Source organism: Gracilinanus agilis, chromosome 3 (assembly GCF_016433145.1).
Source record: "Gracilinanus agilis isolate LMUSP501 chromosome 3, AgileGrace, whole genome shotgun sequence".
NCBI lineage: Eukaryota > Metazoa > Chordata > Mammalia > Didelphimorphia > Didelphidae > Gracilinanus > Gracilinanus agilis.
In genome coordinates, this window is record NC_058132.1 from 146,070,303 (window position 1) to 146,090,766 (window position 20,464).

The 20,464-nt window shown below is 33.9% G+C and overlaps 1 pseudogene; it reads right to left on the reverse strand.

Moving 5' to 3' along the window:
- Positions 1 to 11,502: 11,502 nt before the first annotated feature.
- On the reverse strand, positions 11,503 to 11,951 carry LOC123241281 (annotated as a pseudogene).
- Between the last annotated feature and the right edge of the window lie 8,513 nt (positions 11,952 to 20,464).

Consider the following 20,464-nt stretch of genomic DNA (forward strand, 5'->3'; position numbering starts at 1 on the left):
AGAAAGCCCAGAAGAGAAATATTAACAACAAGAAGAAGAAATCTTTAACACTCGAAACTTTTACAAAGAGAAAATCCAGACAACAGTGCAAAGAGAAGAGGAGAACAAACAAGCAATCTCATCTGAAACCCTCACAAAATAATGAAAACTGGTTACAAGCTCTTGAAGAGTTCAAATCTGAGATGACAAGAAAGTTGGAAAAGATTTGGCTAGAGAAATGGGAAATAGCTGAAAAGGAAATTAGGCAAGAAAATAACAGTTTAAAAGGTAGAATTTTACAATTGGAAAGTGAGGCTCAGAAATCAAATGAAATGATAAGCAAATTGAACACCAGAAATGACCAGATTGAAAAGGAAAACCAAAAGATTATAGGCGAAAACCAGTCCCTAAAGGCTAGAATTGAGCAATTAGAAGCCAATGATATCTCAAGACAGCAAGAACAAATAAAACAAAGTCAAAAGACTGATAAAATAGAAGAAAACATGAAATATCTCAACGAGAAAGTGACAGACCAAGAAATCCGGTCTAGAATAGACAATCTGAGAATCATTGGTCTTCCTGAAAAAGCAGAAATTAATAGAAATTTGGACTCCATACTAAAAGAAATTATTCAGCAAAATTGCCCTGAAGTTCTACAACAAGAGAGCAATATAGTAATTGAAAGGATCCGTAGATCACCATCTACATTAGACCCAGAAAAGACAATCCCCAGGAATATAATAGCCAAATTCAAGAGCTTCCAAGTAAAAGAAAAAAATTTTACAGGAAGCCAGAAAGAGACAATTCAGATATCAAGGAGCAACAATCAGGATCACACAGAATCTGGCAGCCTCCATGCTAAAAGACCTCAAAGCTGGGAATATGATATTCAGAAAGGCAAGAGAACTTGGTCTTCAACCATGGATCAACTACCCATCAAAACTGATTATATACTTCCAGGGGAAAGTATGGGCTTTCAGCAACATAGATTTCCAATATTTGCACAGAAAAGACTAGGACTAAGTGGAAAGTTTGATATCCAACCACAAAAATCAAGAGAAACATGAAAAGGTAAATAAGAAACAAAGGGGAAAGAAAGAAAACTCATATTTTTTAAATTTGCCTGTTTAAGGTCTTCAATAAGATCTAATTATCTGTATTCCTAAGTGGAGAAATGCAATGTATAATTCTCTGCAGTGAACTCTATTCACTATTATAGTATTCACTATTATAGTAATCAGAAGAATAATTCATAGGGAAAGATTGGAATACTAAATGGTCTAAGAGGATATGGGGGGTGGGAAATAGGAGGGAGAATAGTAGGGGACACCAAGAGAAACTTGATTGAATAAGAAAAATAGGATATTCTATTACACAGAAAGAGGGCATGGGAAGGGGTGGGGACAAATACTATTATAAGAAGGAGAGGAAGAGTGCATTAAGAGGTAACATTTAAACCTTACTCTCAGTGTAATCAACCTGGAGAGGGAAGAGTAGCTATATTATCCATTGAGATAAAAAACTCTAACTAACCCTACTGAGAAAGTCAGAAGGGATAAACCAAGGGGAGCAGGGGAGTGGAGAGGTCAAAAAAGGGAGGGGAGGAGAAAGGGGAGGGAATTCATTAGGCCTTTAAAAATAAAAAAGAGGGGAATAATAAGGGAGGGGGTAGAAAGGGAAGTTAATCAAGGGAGAGGATAAGGGTTACCGGCTTAAAGCAAACCACTAGTTTAAAAGGATATAGTTTAAGAATAAGGGCTTAGAACTAGGGGAGGATACAAAAATGTCAGCAAATGTACAACTGATAATTATAGCTCTGAATGTGAATGGGATGAACACACTCATAAAACAGAAGCAAATAGTAGAGTGGATTAGAAACCAAAATCCTACCATATGTTGTCTACAAGAAATACATATGAGGCGGGTAGACATACACAAGTTTAAGGTTCAGGGCTTGAGCAAAGTCTTTTGGGCATCAAATGAGAAAAAGAAGGCAGTAGTGGCTATTATGATTTCTGACAAAGCCAAAGTAAAAATAGATATGATTAAAAAAGACAGGGAAGGTAATTATATCCTGATAAAAGGCAGTAGAGACAATGAGGAAATAACAGTGCTCAATATGTATGCACCAAGTGGCATAGCATCCAAATTCATAAAGGAGAAACTGGCAGAGCTCAAGAAGGAAATAGATAGTAAAACCATAATAGTAGGAGATCTAAATATTCCTTTTCGGATCTAGATAAATCAAAACAAAAAATAAATAAGAAAGAGGTAGGAGAGGTGAATCAGGTCCTAGAAAAATTAGATTTAATTGGTATGTGAAGAAAGCCAAATACAGACAAAAAGGAATACACCTTCTTTTGAGCTTCACATGGTACATTCACAAAGATTGACCATGTAATAGGGCATAGAAACATTGCAAACAAATGCAAAAGAGCAGAAATAATAAATGTAACCTTCTCAGATCATAATGCAATAAAAATAAAAATTAGTAAGGGCACCTGGATAGGGAAATCAAAAAACTAATTGGAAATTAAATAATATGATTCTCTATAACCAGTTAGTCAAAGAAGTAATCATAGAAATAATCAACAATTTCATTGAAGAGAATGACAATGATGAGACATCCTACCAAACTCTGTGGGATACTGCCAAGGCAGTACTCAGGGGGAAATTTATATCCTTGAGTGCATATATTAACAAATTAGGGAGGGCAGAGATTAGTGAATTGGGCATGCAACTTAAAAAACTTGAAAGCAAACAAATTAAAAACCCCCAGATGAAAACTAAATTAGAAATACTAAAAATCAAGGGAGAAATTAATAAAATCCAAAGTAAAAGAACTATTGGATTAACAAATAAGACTAGAAGTTGGTATTTTGAAAAAAAACCGACAAAACAGATAAAGTACTGGTCAATCTAATAAAAAAGGAAAGAAGAAAACCAAATTGACAGTATCAAAGATGAGAAGGGAGACCTCACCTCTAATGAAGGGGAAATTAAGGCAATCATTAAAAACAATTTTGACCAATTATATGTCAATAAATATAACAATCTAGGTGATGTGGTTGAATACTTACAGAAATATAAATTGCCTAGATTAACAGCAGAAGAAATAGAATACCTAAATAATTGCATATCAGAAAAAGAAATTGAACAAGCCATCAAAGAACTCCCTAAGAAAAAATCGCCAGAGCCTGATGGATTCACAAGTGAATTCTATCAGGCATTCAAAGAGCAACTAATCCCAATACTATACCAATTATTTGATATAATAAGCAAAGAAGGAGTCCTACCAAATTCCTTTTATGACACAAATATGGTACTGATTCCAAATCCAGGTAGATCAAAAACAGAGAAAGAAAACTACAGACCAATCACCCTAATGAACATAGATGCAAACATCTTAAAGAGAATATTAGCAAAGAGACTCCAGCAAGTAATTAAGAAGATCATCCACCATGATGATGTGGGATTTATACCAAGAATGCAAGGATGGTTCAACATTAGGAAAATATCCACATAATTGACCATATCAACAATCTAACAATCAAATATCACATGATTATCTCAATATATGTTGAAAAAGCCTTTGACAAAATACAGCATGCATTCCTATTGAAAACACTGAAAAGTATAGGAATAGAAGGACCTTTCGTAAAAATAATAAACAGTATATACCTAAAACCATCAACAAGCATCATATGCAATGGGGATAAATTAGAAGCCTTCCCAATAAGATCAGGAGTGAAACAAGGATGCCCATTATCATCTCTATTATTCAACATAGTACTAGAAACACTAGCAGTTGCATTTAGAGAAGAAAAAGAAATGGAAGGTATCAAAATAGGCAACAAGGAGACTAAGCTAAAACTCTTTGGAGATGATATGATGGTCTAATTTAAAAATCCCAGAGAATCAACTAAGAAGCTTGTAGAAATAATTAACAACTTTAGCAGAGTTGCAGGATACAAAATAAATGCACATAAATCATCAGCATTTCTATATATTTCCAACACATTAGAGCAGCAAGAGGTAGAAAGAAAAACACCATTTAAAATCACCCTAGACAATATAAAATACTTAGGAATCTATCTACCAAAACAAACACAGGAATTATATGAAAACAACTACAAAACACTTTCCAAACAATTAGAACTTCATCTAAACAATTAGAAAACCATTGATTGCTCCTGGGTAGGACGAGCTAACATAATAAAAATGACCATTCTACCCAAATAAATTTACCTATTTAGCGCCATACCTATCAAACTACCAAAAAACTTCTTTATTGAATTAGAAAAAACTATAACAAATTTCATCTGGAATAACAAATAATAAAGAATATCAAGGGAAATAATGAAAAAAAATGTGAAGGAAGGGGGCCTAGCAGTACCAGATATTAAACTATACTATAAAGCAGCAGTCATCAAAATAATACGGTACTGGCTAAGAGACAGAAGGGAGGATCAGTGGAATAGACTTTTGGTTAATGACATCAGCAAGACAGTGTATGATAAACCCAAAGACCCCAACTTTTGGGACATGAATCCACTATTTGACAAAAACTGCTGGGAAATTTGGAAAACAATATGGGAGAGATTAGGTTTACATCAACATCTCACACCCTACACCAAGGTAAATTCAGAATGGGTGAATAACTTGAATATAAAGAGGGAAACTATAAATAAGTTAAGTGAACACAGAATAGTATACTTGTCAGATCTCTGGGAAAGGAAAGATTTTAAAACCAAGCAAGAGTTAGAGAAAATTACAAAATGTAAATTAAATGGTTTTGATTATATTAAACTATAAATCTTTTGTACAAACAAAAACAATGCAGCCAAAATCAGAAGGGAAACAACAAATTGGGAAAAATATTTATAACAAAAACTCTGACAGGGGTCTAATTACTCAAATATACAAGGAGTTAAATCAATTGTATAAAAAAAAATCAAGCCATTCCCCAATTGATAAAAGGGCAAGAGACATGAATAGGCAATTTTCAGGTAAATCAAAAGTATCAATAAGCAAGTGAGAAAGTGTTCTAAATATCTAATAATTAGTGGAATGCAAATCAAAACATCTCTCTCCAAAGGCGATCACCAACCACCAGTACTTACTTCTTCCTCTTATTCCTGGCAGATAAAGTTTCATCTGAGAGCACCTGTACATGCGTGAGCCATAGCCTCTCATATTAAGGCTACTTCAGTTGGATCACTTTAAAAATCCAAATGAAAGGATAGAACAAGGGTATAGAAAGGTTCTGTGGGGCTTGGGCTGCTAGAAATGAACTTACAAAATCAATAATACCTGTAAAGCAGATATATTACTTTCTATCTCCTCAATGTATAAGGTATCTATGAAAGAGATGTTTCCTTATTCTCTCCTCTGTTACAAAAATATAGGATTATAGCAAACCAAGATGTGTTCATTATAAATGGAAATGATAGGAACAGGGAGAAATTGCTTTCAAAAGGCACAATCAAATTCATCAAATGGTCTAAGTCAGTTTCTCTCAGGACTCCAGAGCGGTTTGTTGGATGTTATGTTAATTGTCATAGGCACTGGCAGAGGGAGAGGGGTATTTTGATGAATGAAACATTTACCTTTGCTAGGTACTCTACTAAATTCTGAGGATGTAAAGAAAAAACTAACCTAGTTCTTTTCTTTAAGAGTTTACTTTTTAATAGGGGAGACAAAATTTAAATAAGAATATATACAATATGCATAAAGAATAGTGGGAATATAGTTTTCCAGTGGAAAACGTTTGTGTTTGAGAGAACTGGGAAAAGTCTCTTGAAGAAGATAGCATTTGACCAATGAAACCAAGGAATTATGAAAAATAAAGGTGGAGAAGATCATTCCAGGAATGAAGGACAAATAGAGAAAGTATGTAGGGACAGATGAAGGAGCATTCCACATGATAAATAGCAAATAGCTTAATATGACTGGATTGTAATATGTGGGAAGATAGGAAAGATAGGAAAAGTCCAGGTTGAAAAGAGCTCTAAGTCAGAAGAATTTGTATTTGGAGATAATAGCTAATGGAATTGTTACTTGAGTGAAAGGATAGTTAGACCTATGTTTTAGGGTTTGGCTGCTCTTTAAAGGACAGAGTAGAGTTGGAAGAGATTTGAAATAAGAAGTCCAATTAAGAGGCTCAAATCAGTAACTTAATTGGTGAGACAATGAACAGGATGGATCTTCATGACCTGAAGGAGTTGATGCACCAACTAATTTGTCTTATTGTTGAGTAATTTTGATTTTATTTAATTTAATAAAATTTAAGCAATTCAAATAATCTAATTAATCCAAACCTATAGCAACAGTACTATAATAGGACAGTCCATAGTTGTATTTTTCAATTCAAAGATTTTTTATTTTCCCAATTATATGTAATGATAATTTACAACATACATTTTCAAAAATTATAAGATTTAAATCATCTCCTTTGCTTCTTTCCCTCCCCCCACTTGGAGATGACAAGCAATTTGATTTGGACCACACATGCATTATCATGCAAAACACACTTACATATTGGTCATTGTCCTAGGAGCACACATACAAAACCAAAATCCCAAAATAAAATCATAAGTTCACCAATGTGAAAGATAATATGCTTTGATTTACATTCATCTGACTCCATCAATTTGTTCTTTGAAGGTGGATAGCATTCCCCATACTATGTCCTTCAGAATTGTCCCAGATCGTTGCATTAATAAGAGTGGTAAAGTTTTCACAGTTGATAAATATAAAATATCACTTACTATGTACGATATTCTCTATTTTGCTTATTTTGTTCTGTATCAGTTGATGTTGATCTTTCTAACGTTTTTTGAAATCATCTTGATTATCATTTTTATAGCACAATAGTATTCCATCACCAATATATACCATAATTTGTTCAGTCATTCCTTAATTGATGAACAATCCCTCAAATTCCAATTTTTTTTCTACCACAAAAAATGAAATGCTACTATGAATATTTTTGTGCAAGTAGGCCCTTTGTCCTTTTTATTATCTCTTTTGGGATACAGCCCCAATAGTGATATTCAAAAGGTATGCTCCATTTTATGGCCTTTTTGGTATAGTTCCAAATTGCCTTCAAGTTCACAATTCTACCAACAATGCACTAGTGTCCCAATTTGGCCATATCCTCTCCAATATTTATCACTTTCCTTTACTGTTATACTGGCCTATCTGATAGGTGTGAGGTGGTACCTCAATATTGTTTTAATTTGCATTTCTCTAATCAAGAATGACTTTGAACATGTTTTCATATAATCATTGATAGCTTTGACTTCTTCATCTGAAAAATGCTTGTTCATATCCTTCGACCATTTATAAAATTGACTTACTTCTCTATACATTTTAGAAATTAGACCATTATCAAAAATGTTTTCTAAAAATTATTTTCCTTTTTTCCCCTTCTAATCTTGGTTACATTGGTTTTGTTTGTAAAAAAGCTTTTTCATTTGATATAATCAAAATGATTCATTTTACATATAGCACTACCTCTTGTTTGGTCATAAAATCTTCCCTCCTTTAAAGATTTGCCAAGTAAACTAGTCTACGTTCCCCTAATTTACTGATGGTATCACTCTTTTTTAACTAAATCATATTGACTTTATCTTGGTATAAGGTATGAGATATTGATCTATACCAGTGATTCCCAAAGTGGGCTCTACCACCCCCTGGTAGGTGCTATAGTGATCTAGGAGGGAGGTGATAGCCACAGGTGCATTTATCTTTCCTATGAATTGCTATTAAATTCTGGTTTAATGTGAGGTGGGGTGTTTAGTGGGTTGGCCAATTTTAAAAAATTAATTTCCATGGGGCTAAGTAATATTTTTTTCTGGAAAGAGGGTGGTAGGCAAAACAGTTTGGGAACCACTGGTCTATACCAAGTTTCTGCCATACTCTTTCCCAATTTCCCCCAGCAGTGTCTGTTAAATACTGTGTTCTTATCCCCAAAGCTAGGGCCTTTGGGTTTATCAAACACTAGGTAGCTAAGGTCATTTGCCCCTACAAATTGTGTGTCTAATCCATTGATCTACTATTCTATTTCTTAGCCAATATAAGACTGTTTTGATGTACCGCTTTATAGTACATTTTGAGATCTGATACTGCTTGACTATCATATTTTTTCATTAATTCCCTTGATATTCTTGACCTTTTGTTTTTCCATTGAATTTTGTAATTATATTTCTAGTTCTATAAAACAACTATTTGGTAGTTTTATTGGTATGGCACTGAAAAAGTAAATTAATTTAGACAGAATTATCATTTTTATCACATTATGTTGGCATACCCATGAGTGACTAACACGTTTTCAATTGTATAGATCTGAGTTTATGTGAAGAGTGTTTTGTGGTTGTGTTCACATAATTCCCATGTTTGTCTTGGGAAAGAGTAGATTCCCAGATGTTTTATATTGTCTAGATATTTTAAATGGAATTTGTCTTTCTGTCTCTTGCTGTTGAACTTTGCTGATAATATATGGAAATGCTTTAGAATTATGTGGATTTATTTTGTATTCTGCAACTCTACTAAAGTAATTAATTATTTCAACAAGTTAAACCATCATATCTTCTACAAAGAACAATAGTTTAGTTTAGTTTTCTCATTGCTTACTTTAATTCCCTCAATTTATTTTTCTTTTCTTATTGTTAAAGCTAGCACCTCTAGTATAATATTAAATAATAGTAGTGAAAGTGGACATCCTAGCTTCACCTCTGGTCTTATTGGGAAAGATTCTAATAGACCCATTACAGATATTTGCTACTGGTTTTAGGTAGATACTACTTATCATTTTAAGGGAAGACCCATTTATTCCTGTGCTTTCTAGTGTTTTTAATAGGAATAGAAATGGATGTTGTATTTTGTCAAAGGCTTTTTCTGTATATATTGAGGCAATAATGTGATTTCTGTTAGGTTGAGTATTGATATAGTCAATTATTCAAATAGTTTTCCTAATATTAAACCAGTCCTGTATTTTTGATATAAATTCCTTCTGGTCATAGTAAATCTTACCTGTGATATGTTGCTATAGTCTCTCCTTCCTAGTATTTTATTTAAATTTTTGCATTTATATTCATAAATGAAATTGACATAATTTTCTTGCTCTGTTCTTGTTCTTCCTGGCTTAGGTAATAGTATTACATTTGCGTCATGAAAATAATTTGGTAAGATTCTTTCTCTGCCTATTTTTGCTGCCTATTTTATATGATGTCAGTATTAATTGTTCCTTAAATGTTTGATAGAATTCACTTGTGAATCCATATGGCCCTGGGAATTTTTTCTTAGGGAGTTCATTCATGATTTATTCAATTTCTTTTTCTGAGATGGGATTACTTAAGTATTCTGTTTCTTGCATGGAATCTTTATTATCTAAATCAAATTTAAGTGTCATTTCTTAATATCATTCTTATGAAATATCTCACATCTCAATCAACAATTTCCCCTAGAGAAGGCCTGAACTCAAACTCAATACTAGAAAATCCTTTCAGTGTATTTTATCTTTCTTAAGTACACTCTTACAGTGTAGTCTTGCTCTACTTTTTATAAGAATATTTCAGGATCCTTCTAACCTTGTAATATGGCATATGGCAAAACTAGGAATTCCTGGAAGTTATGTATGGAAGGACATGTAAGTTTTAATTTAGGAACATTTCATCATTAGCATTATTAGCATTTTTCTATTTGTCTCTGGAAAAGGACAGGTCTGCCTTTACATAACAGCATAGATTCTTCCTATTTATTTGTATTTTGTCAAAAGCTTCTTCTTCATCTATTGAAACATGGTTGCTATTGATTTTGTTATTGATATGGTCAATTATATTGATAATTTTTCTAATATTGAACCATCACTCTATTTTTCATTTAAAAACTTCTTTATCATAGTGTATGATCCTTGAGATATACTGCTATAATCTCCATTATTGGTATTTTTTTCAAATTTTTTACATCATTAGGGACATAAATAGTTTTCTTCTCTGTTTTTTTCCTCTTCCTAAGTCCCTTCTTATCTTTTCAAGTTCAGTCATACTGGTATACTTGCTATCCTCATACACTGAGCTCCATCTTTTGAGTCAGTGGCTTCTCCCTATTTGTCATCTTATGTCTAGAACAACCTTTCCCTACATCTCTAAAATCCCTTGGTTTTCTTCAAAATTCAAATCAATACCATCTTTTGAAAGAGATATTGTCAGACCTACATCCTGAATCTCCCCAAATCAAAGAAATATTCAGAGGACTTAGAAACTGAGGCTTTGTATGTGATCCACTTCCTTCCAGAAGTGAGCTGAAAGTAGAGAGGAATTCCATCTCCATTTGATGCCTAATGTTTTACTTTCCTCCTTGTTTCCTGTTTTTTTTTTAAACCCTTGTACTTCGGTGTATTGTCTCATAGGTGGAAGATTGGTAAGGGTGGGCAATGGGGGTCAAGTGACTTGCCCAGGGTCACACAGCTGGGAAGTGGCTCAGGCCGGGTTGAACCTAGGACCTCCTGACTCTAGGCCTGACTCTCACTCCACTGAGCTACCCAGCTGCCCCCTGTTTGCTTTTTTTTGACAGCTAATTGATAAGGATGTACACACATACTTTCAGTGTTATTAGAAAATATCCTGGAAGTCATCTAGTCCAAAGATTTTTTTTTAATTTTAGAGTTTTATTGTATTGCTACAGAACAGCAAGGTAGATAACAAAATATTCTCTCATTTTCTGTTCTGAACATTTAAAGTATAACTTGCAAGTCATTAAGAATATCTTATCACTGTTTTATAACAATAATTAGAATACTGTATTACTTACTAAGTGACTTCTATAAATGAAAATTTGTAAATGCATTCCAAGATAATATAGTATATATTCTTAGAAAGTTCACTTATACTTAAGTATGAAAATATATGAATTTTATGGAACTATCATGGGAATTCCTAGTCATGTAATATATAGGGTTAAGTCAAATATTAAGAAAAAAATTCCATCAACCTTATTGTTACAAATATGTCCATGTAATCTTCTACATGATATATGAAGAAATATTATATATATATGTATATATATAAACCACATATACATTTTTCAGTCCTTCAAAAGCATTTGATCTCTATAGAGAATTTATAATTAATATTTCAGTAGAATTAAACTAAGCTATCACAAGTTCTTATAAACAAAAATTTCCAACAGATTAAAGATACTCGATAATTAATACAACTATTCAGAAAATTATGACTTTTAAAAGATACAATTTCAAGTTCAAACCTATCAATACCAGAAGTAATCTTCTTATACTCATTTATACATAATTTCACTTAATTTCTTCATCTAAGCATAATATGTGAGAAGTCTTTCCACAAATAAAAAAATATGGAAAAAATTTTAAAATAAGGAATGTTTTTTAAGTAACTGATTTTATTCCATAAATTAATCTTACTAGAGATTCTTTTAGGATAGAATCTTTTCAACTTCTTGGCTTTTACAGGCTGTTTAACTGGACTGAGTCTGTTGTATATAATCTTAAGAGTTCATAAAAACATAAATCATGCCATATAAATAGTAAAAAATGATAGTAGGTAAAAAGCTAATTTGTACGATCCATTTTTCTGAAAATATGCTAGAATATGTGCTTTCATGATGGTTGTAGGATCATAAAGTCCAAGCCCACTCATCACTGGTCTACTCATAGGCCTTTAAATATGATATATGCAGAGTGGCATTTTGAGACCCAGCATAAGCCACTCCGCTTCACAGAGAAGCTTGATACACAAGAAAGCATGGATGAGATATTCTGGAAGTACAAGAGGATTGAGTGTATTGCAATCGTATGTAAGATTCTTGTAATTATCCTTCAGTTCATCAAATGCTTTAATGTGCCAGATGGCGAAGACAAGTGCCTCAGTGATCAGTAGCACCAGCATGTAGCAGAAGGCAGCAAATATGAATGCCAAGGCCCCACAAAGATCAGAAAAAAGACATCACTGAAGCAGCTGAATTGAAGTCCAACATGAGGCCAGCTTATCCCAAAGATTCTTGACCTAGTTCCAGGGAATCTAAGAATTTTTATTATACTTCATCTTTATTTTTACTAATCTATAACTAAAATTGAACATTTCCTTCATTTATTAAAATAGTCAGCAAACCATGAATATGGGACAGTCCTTGTTAATTTCACAAGACTGACATAGAAAGTTCTAGAACCACTGATTTAGTCTAACCAATTCCTCCAACTATCTTCTTCACATTCCCAGAACCCACAACTTTATGAAAGAGGAAGGAAAGAGTGTACAAACTTTAGGATACTCAGCCCAAATTTTCCTTTTACCCTTCATATTATTAAAAGGAAATAGTAACCGAAAATCAGAATAAGCTATCCAAGGGAACAAGACGTTTTTTTTTTTCCTTTTTTAAAAAATATTCTTTCTTTAAATTATGAAAAATATATTATCTCAATTACACACCGGAAACTAAGATGACAGAGTAATGAATGTTTCTGCTCCCCAATCCCTCCAAATGCACACACATACACATACAAAGAAAAGAAATCACTACTCAAAGCAAAAGCAGGAAGAACACATCTTACAGCAATAAGAAGAGAGAGTAGGCAAGGTAGGATAGCATTCATGCAGATTCAGAGAACTCAGACAAGTTTAACATGCTGCTAGTTGGCCAGAGGCAATGAAGCTGCAGTATGGAAATGATCCTAGTTTGAGTTTCTTGACAATCAAAAGCCAAATATCTGTGAAAAGGGAAAGATTAAAAGGACAGAAAGAAAAAGGGTGAATGGGGATTAAGATCATGGTAAAGATACAATTAGTAATCATATCTGTGAATGTGAACGGGATGAATTTACTCATAAAACAGAAAAGGATAGCACAGTGGATTAAACATCAGTGCTATCAATAAGAAACACATTTAAAGAAGGGAGGTACACACAGAGAAAAAGTAAGGGGCTGAAGCAGACTCTATTATGCCTCAGCTAAAATTAAAAAAGAGCAATCATGATCTCAGACAAAGCAAAAGATAAAAAAGATTTGATCAATAGAAATAAGGAAGGAATTACTTCTAGATAAAAGGTACCATAGGCAATGAAACAATATCAGTATTAAACATATTTGCAACAAAAGGCCAGGCATCTAGATTCCTAAAGGAAAAGGTATAGGAGGAAATAGATAGTAAAATATTATTAGAAGGTGATTAACATTCCCCTCTGAAACAACAGAAATATAAACAAGAAAGAACTTAAGAAAATAAATAAAACTTTTGAAAATGTAGAGGTGAAAGACATTTGGAGAAAACTGAGAATGGAAATGAATATAACTGTTTCTCAGCAATATGTGGCACCTTCACAAAATTGACTATATAATTACACATAAAAACCTATCAACCAAATGTAGAAAAGCAGAAATATTCAATGCCTTCTTTTTAGACAATAATAATTGAAATTACATTAAAGAAAAGGCAGCAGAAAGACTAAAAGTTAATTACAAACTATAAAATCTCTTCCTAAAGAATGAATGGGTCAAAGAATAAATCATAGGAATGATCAACAGTTTCACTAACGAGAATGACAATGAGGAAATGGCATGGCAAAATTTATGGGATGTAGCCAAAATACTACTTAGGAGGAAATTTATATCTTTAAATTCTTATATGTATAAATAGAGATCAATGAATTCAGCATGCAAATAAAAGAAATCTAGAAAAAAGAACAAATTAAAAATTTCCAATTAAATACCAAATTGGAAATCCTGAAAATCAAGGGAGAGATTAATAAAATCGAAAATAAGAAAACAATTAAAATAATGAATGAATTAAGATATTAGTTTTATGAAAAATAAATTAAATAGACAAACCACTGGTTAACTTGATTTAAAAAAAAAAGAAAGAATAAAAAGAAGTTTCAGTATCAAAAATTAAAAAGGCAGAATTGCAACCCATGAAGAACCAATTACAGAAATTATTGGAAGTTTTTTGCCAAGTATAAGGCAATAAATCCAACAATCTAAGTGAAATATATAAAGACTTCAAAAATAATGTACTAAAATTAATAAAAAAGGAAATAGAATACTTAAACAACTCCATCATAGAAAAATAAATTCCCCAATAGGGAATTCCCTAAGAAAAAGGGCCTAAGGCCAGATGGATTCACTACTGAATTTTAGAAAGCATTCAAAGAACAACTAACTCCAACAGAATATAATGTATTTAGGAAGCAGCTGGGTAGTTCAGTGGATTGAGAGACAAGAAGTCCTAGGTTCAAATCTGGCCTCAGACACTTCCCAGCTGTGTGACCCTGGGCAAGTCAGTTAATCCCCGTTGCCTAACCTTTACCACTCTTCTACCTTGGAACCAATACACGGTATTGATTCCAAAATGGAAGGTAAGGGTTTAAAAAAAATAAAAGAACATAACATATTTAGAAAAATAGATGAATAGGTGTGAGGGGGTGAAGGGAATCTAGGTAGAAGGAAGGTTTGATGGGAGAAAGGAGAGAGGAAGGTAGAGAAAGGGAAAGGAAGGTAATTGACTAAAGCCCTTTGGAGGCTCAAATAAAAGATGAGAGAGCAACTTTAGGATTTAGAATAGCTGAGTTTTATTTTAATTAAAAGGGGAAGTTCTAGGAAAAACTAGGAGATAGATAGAAAGGGAAAAAGGCACCGAGAGAGCTTGGGATCCCAGAGCCTCTGGGCTCTAGAGCAGATCCTGCAGGGTAGAGAGAGTCAAGCAGACTCCAGCGTACAGAGAGCTGGGGAGAGCTCAGGATAGAGAGAGAGAAAAGGTGCCAAACTTTCTCTTTTATACTTTCTCTGACATCTCCCACAAAGGAAGTGGGAGGTATCAGGGGAAGTTGTAACAGAGAGAGTCCTGGGAGTTGTAGTCTCCCAGGGCTTATGATAATTCCAAATGACACATAGGGAATCCTTCCAAACTTTTATGACACAAATATGATACTTAAACATAAACCAGGAAGACCGGAAACAGAGAAAGAAAACTAGAAATTAATCTTTCTAATGAACTTTGATGAAAAAAAGTTTAAATAAAATAATAGTAAAGAAATTTCAACATTTTATCACAAGAATAATACAACAGGATCAGGTGTGCTTTATAATTGGAATGAAAGGATGGTTCAATATTAGGAAAACGATCACTTTGACCCAGCAATAACACTACTGGGTCTATAGCCTGAAGACATCATAGGTGAGGGGAAAGGGCCTATCTGTAACCAAAATATTTTAGTAGCTCTTTTTGTAGTGGCAAAGAGTTTGAAACTGAGAGGTTGTCCATCACTTGGGAAATAGATAAGCAAGTTATGGTACATGGTTGTAATATAAGACTATTGTGCCAAGAAAGGATGAACAGCCTGATTTTCTAAGATTTCTGGATATTTCCTTTGCCTTAGGTAGAGTTAGATTCTCGCTCCATCAACAACTGTTATTTATTTATTTATCTATTCATTCCTTTCTTCATTTCTTTATTTGTTGAGTGATTGATTGAATTGGAATGTTTTTTCAAGGGCTACATAATTCATGTTCTTTCCCGGCTCCCTCAAACACTGCCCCCCCATAGCTGACACACAATTCCACTGGGTTTTACATGTATCATTGATCAAGATCTGTTTCCATCTTATTGATAATTGCACTAGGGTGATCATTTAAGGTTTGCATCCCCCAATCATGTCCCCATCTCCCAATGTGTTCAAGCAGTTGTTTTTATTCTGTGTTTCTACTCCCACAGTTCTTTCTCTGGATGTGAATAGCATTCTTTTTCATAAGTTCCTCAGAATTGCCCTGGGTCATTGCATTGCTGCTAGTAGAGAAGTCCATTACATTTGATTGTGCCACAGTGTACAATGTTCTCCTGGTTCTGCTCCTTTCACTCTGCATCACTTCCTGGAGATTGTTCCAGTTCACATGGAATTCCTCCAGTTCATTATTCCTTTTAACACAGTAGTATTCCATCACCAACATATACCACAATTTGTTCAGCCATTCCACAATTGAAGGCCTCCCTTCATTTTCCAAGTTTTTGCCACCTCAAAGAGCATGGCTATAAATATTTTTGTACATGTCTTTTTTCCTTATGATCTCTTTGGGGTATAAACACAGCAATAATTTGGCTGGATCAAAGGGAACTTAGTCTTTTAGCGCTTTTTGGGCATAGTTCCAAATTGCCATCCAGAATGGTCAGATCAATTCATAGCTCCACCAGCAATGCATTAATGCCCCAATTTTGCCACATCCTCTCCAATATTTATTACTTTCCCTTGCTGTCATGCTGTCAACAGTTCTTAAGGAAACCAAGAGATCCTCAAAGATTGAAGGAAAGAGCACTCTAGGCATGGAGGACAGATAGGGAAAATGCATCGAGTCAGGAGACGGAGCACTGTTTATCATTATGACTGGAATTGAAAAGAGAGGAAGCCTCAAGATAGAGATGACAGTAATTAGTATAGATGAAGCCAACCAGCCCAATGAAGTCCAAGAGCCAATCCACTAGACAAGCACCAGCAGGCAGAAGGATTCTGTCCCCTGGAGAATAGTTCACAGGGTCACTGCAAGCAGAGTCCTCTGAGGTATTGAGTTATCAAAATATCAGGTAAGCAGAGGTGGATTCAGCAGGGGTAAATTCAGGTGGTGAGCCTGGCACTAGGCCCAGTGAGTAGGCTGGAGTGCTGCTTATAGTGAAGAGGAAGCTGGATGAGTCATGCTTTGCAGCTGCTTCCTGGCCTTGCTCAACCCTCAGGTGATTGGTAGGTGGTTTCTAGGGCAGAGGCCCTGACTCACAGAGATGCCATTTTAGAGCATGTGCTCTGGCTTGGGGAAGCCAGACAGATTTTGGAGTAAGAAAGTTGACAGTGAAAACCTGAAATTTTCCAAATGGTCAATGTTTGTCTTTAACAATTGACAAAAGAGATGCTTCCCCTTTCCTACCCTTGCTATATTTTTATAACTATAACCACATGGCCACCGACAAAAGACGGTTTAAAAATAATTCCTACATAGAAAACAATATTTATAACTGATGATTTTTGAAATTTTAAATCTTTAATGTTTAATGGCAAGTAAAATCATGAATGAGACCAGGTGTCATATCATTTAATGATAGGTTTTATTGACCAATTTATTTAATTTTTTGTAGTTGTTTTGACTTGATTTTATTGATTTAGAGAATTCCTAGTAAAGAAATGTCTTTCTTGCAATACAGATCAATATCTCTTCTACATTTTGCAGTCTTTGACCAGAAGCAGGACTTCAAGCCAGGCCTTTAACATTAGATACCCAAGAAAACATTCCCAGGAGTCTCTGCTATAAAGTTCTTCTGGAACCTTGTATCTCATCATAGGCAAACCATGCTTTACAGGCTGCCCTGAGAATTTTCATATCTAAGCTTATATTAAATTGTAAACTACCAGTCTTTAGTAAGGATATAGCAGTTTATTTATAGTTTTTGATCTCACCATTCTTATGCTACTACCACAGTAGTCCTGTTGAATAATTATTTTTCCTGGGGAAAGGGTCTTTTTAGGCTAAGGTGTTCTGAAGGATGGGGAGAGGAGGTGGGAAAAGCTGTGAACAGAGTTTACTTAGTCAAGTCTGTTATCCAGTAAGGTCTAAACCAGGGATTCTTAAACTTTTTGTGTGTCATGGAACCTCCTAGATGCTTGGTAAAGGTAATAGGCCTGTTCTCAAAATGATGTTTAAAATGCATAAAATGAAACACATAGGATTATAATGGAAAACAAATATATTAAAATAATTATTAAAATATTTTCTTAAAAACAAGTTAACATATCTCCAAAATCTATGTACAAACTCCTAAGAGGGCTATTGTCCTTAAGTTAAGAAACTCTGGTCTAGAGACTACAGGAGAAAGGAAAGTATTTTCTTTCCACAGTTTTCTCACTGAACCTTTCCATTGATTTCTTCCCTCATTCCATGTAAGCATAAAGAGAATTTTTATTTACTTTTTGTATATTTGATATTTACTTATCTGCACAAATGTCATTCCCTATCCATCCTTCAGTCTCTTGTAGAATTTAAGAATCTTATGTCTCCTCTATCTAGGACAATGCCAGCCATTTACTAGATAATTAATAAATATCTCTTGATGAAACAGCTATAGATATCTGAAAGTGTAAAATCTATATTCCTGTTTATTACCTTATAGCATTATGAGGATTAGCTGCAAATTCACATAAAGTCCTTTTCAAACTTAAAGCATAAATCTGTTTTGTTTTTTGAGTTCCAAATTACATATACCACAGAATATCTAAAGAAGACAAGGTCACATAATCATCTCAGTCCTAATTAGTTCTCATAGTCCTCTGGCAGTTTCTGATCTCTGGCTTTTCAAAGGAAGAATTATACATGGAGGTAATTACATTAGAAGTACTTTTGGAACTTAGTCTAAATTCTAGCAACTTAAAATGCATCTGAAACTCACTCTGTATGTCACCAAATGGTCCATTCAAATGACATCATTCATTTTTTTAAGCCAACCCTATATAATTATTCTACATTCTTTAGCACTTGTGATTTTCTCTTCTACTAGGTGGAAAATGCCAAGGACCCTTTATGAATGTTCACAGATAAGTCATGAATCAAAGGGCTGCTTTAGGAATGGCAGTTTCTGCTATTTTGGAATCCAGTTTGGAACAATGCTCCCAAAGTCATCAAACTGTACATAACCTTTGACTATTATCACTAAAAGGCATATAGCTCAAAGGCATCAAAGAAAGGGGAAAAGGAACCAAAGGAATATAGATAGTTTGTAGCAACTCTTTTCATGGCAAAAAAATGCTTAAAACTATGAGAAATACTCACATATTTCAGAATGGCTAAACAAATTGTATATGAAAAAATTGAAGTATTTCTGCTTCATAAAAAATAATGAAATGGACAGTTTCAGAGAAAGAACCAAAGCAAAGTGAAGTGAGAATGAGAGAACTTGTTGAAAAAATGATGGAAACAGTTAAATGAAAAACAATTTAAACCAACTTCAGGATTCTATTTTCTTTTTGCAATGATAAATTTTGGTTCCTGAGCATCAACCATATACATATATTGCCCATTTCATGCTAGAGACACGATGGTCTTAAAATATAGAATGTAACATGCATTTTTCGATATGGGAGGTTGATTTGTTTAAATATGCGTATTAGGAGAATTTTGTTTTTTTTTTCAATTGTTCAATAGGGGGAAATTTTAAGGGAAGAAAATGCATGTGTATTAATTGGAATAATAATATTAAATTTTGAAAAGGAATGTCTGTGCTTCAGAAGAGTTTGGGAATTTTTCCTTCTTTCCCTGGGCCCACTGCATTGTTTGGGTCTTTGGGATGCATGCATGTGCCTTCCTCTAACTCAAATATAATCTATTTTAGGGTACAGTTGTGTAACCCTGATACCTCAAGGCTCCCTACTCAGCCCTGGTCTCAGGAGATGCTGGGATTGGCTTTCCTTTCTGACACTCACTTAGGCAGTTCCAGGCTACAGAGTTCATTCTGCTCCTCACCCTGGCCTCCCTCCAAACCGAATCTGCATCTCTTTTTAGGGCTGGGCTGCAGCTGCAAACAGAATGTACGTCTGCTGCGCTCTCTCTGAAAATAGTTGTCTTTGTTGTGACTAAGATATTCAGATCTTTTTTCAGGAGCACCCTTATTTGATTGACTGATGAGCCTGGGAGTTATTTTTGAATCTGGGTTATTTCTATTTCTGATGTAGGATGCAAGATGCTGCACAATTGCCCAGCCCACTATTTTTATTTGATAATACTTTTTCATCCCTGTGAAGGCAGCAAACTGTTCTGTTGTGTAAAGTCTGTATTTGTTTCAGAAATATTGATGGTCAGGACTAGACTCTGGGCGTCTCCCCACAAGTATTCAATTACATTGCTTAGAGGCATAACTTGTCAACATCATGGGCTCTTGCATTGTCACCAGGAAGCTTTTTTAGCTTTTTTCCCCCCCTTCTTTCTTTTGAGTTAGAAAAATCTAAGGTCCTTCAGTAGTTCATTCTCTAACAGGTATACAACAATAAAGAGTTGCTGAGTGTCAACAAAAATGCTAACTTGGGCAACTGGTGATAAAAGGTCATGATGAATTTGTTCAGGCTGCTTATCCTAGTAAATCAAAGTTAATGGAATAGATTATTCTCATTGCAGAGAAACTAATTAGATGATGCCATAGTCTTTGAAATTCTTGGAAAAATTTATGTGGTTACACAGGGAAATTCTAGCTAACTTAATAAAGGAAATATGGGGTTTTAATTCATTAACACTAAATTTTACAGAAGTTAGAAAGACTGGGTATTTTCCAGATTTTTAAAAAAGCATAATTATGAAAGTTGTTTTTAGTTTAATTTTTTAAATTTTTCTTCCTTAAAATATGCTTTGTTTTTGTTTTTGTTTTTCAATGAGAAGACATCTTTGTTGGAATAAAACTATATATATATATATATATATATATATATATATATATA